We start from the raw sequence: 890 nt of genomic DNA on the forward strand, positions 1-890 counted from the left end.
ATATATATATATATAATATATATTTTATAGACCCCTACAATTAACGACCACCTCCACTTGAAGAACGTTTTTTGTGGTCCCATTTGAATTCCTATCTTTTAACATTAGCTATTGCCCCACTTAATGACGCCCTCTATTTAGAGACCAACGACCACGGTTTTGGTGGACCCAAATGAACATTTCCCTCCAATTAAAGACCACTATAAAACAATTATAGGTCTCCCTCTAATTAAAGATCACTTTTGGGACCGGGGTTTCTGTGGTCTTTAGCAGCATTAGTCTCTAATTAGAATAATAAAGATACAGGACATTTGTTAATTTGGGACCTCAGAAAAGTTTTCTTTGATTAGAAGGGGTCTAGGGTCTTTAAGGGAGACCTGCAGTGATGTTAATGCTATTTTTTCTTTAATACATTTTGTTATAGGGCTGAAAACATAAAAATAATAGCCAATGCACATCGTGAGATGGTGATTTGTGTGTGTTTGTTTTTGTAAATTTTGATAATATTAGTGGTGGTGTTAGTAATACTTTAATGGAAAGTTGCTAGGAACAAGTATAGGAATTGATGTCTGCATTTCAAAGAAATCCTTTCTTAAGAATAAACAACATTATGCAGTAGTTGTACATCCATTCTAAATCATTTAATTTAATTTTCTTAATTTCTAATGAAAATTTAGATAGATAAGGTTCTCTTATCATTGATTGATTAACAAAGTAAGAACAGCATTGTAACTACATCAACATTTTTGACGCCGCATAAAACGGTTGAGTACATTAAACTTAAAATTATTTCATCCTCAATAATGTTCATGCCAAAGATGAACCCACGTGGGCCGAGTCCCTCTGTTTAGAATTTGAAGTTCTTATCTTATTTTTACATTCTCGCCAAT

General features: G+C 32.9%; 1 protein-coding gene across 2 annotated transcripts in view; it reads left to right on the forward strand.

The window, feature by feature from the left end:
* Positions 1-890, forward strand: part of LOC117122723 — a 10026-nt gene that overhangs the window by 2362 nt on the left and 6774 nt on the right. The gene's annotated exons all lie outside the window — the stretch shown is intronic.

Source organism: Anneissia japonica, unplaced genomic scaffold, assembly GCF_011630105.1.
Source record: "Anneissia japonica isolate Jap-2015-1 unplaced genomic scaffold, ASM1163010v1 scaffold287978_len313048_cov192, whole genome shotgun sequence".
Taxonomy (NCBI): domain Eukaryota; kingdom Metazoa; phylum Echinodermata; class Crinoidea; order Comatulida; family Comatulidae; genus Anneissia; species Anneissia japonica.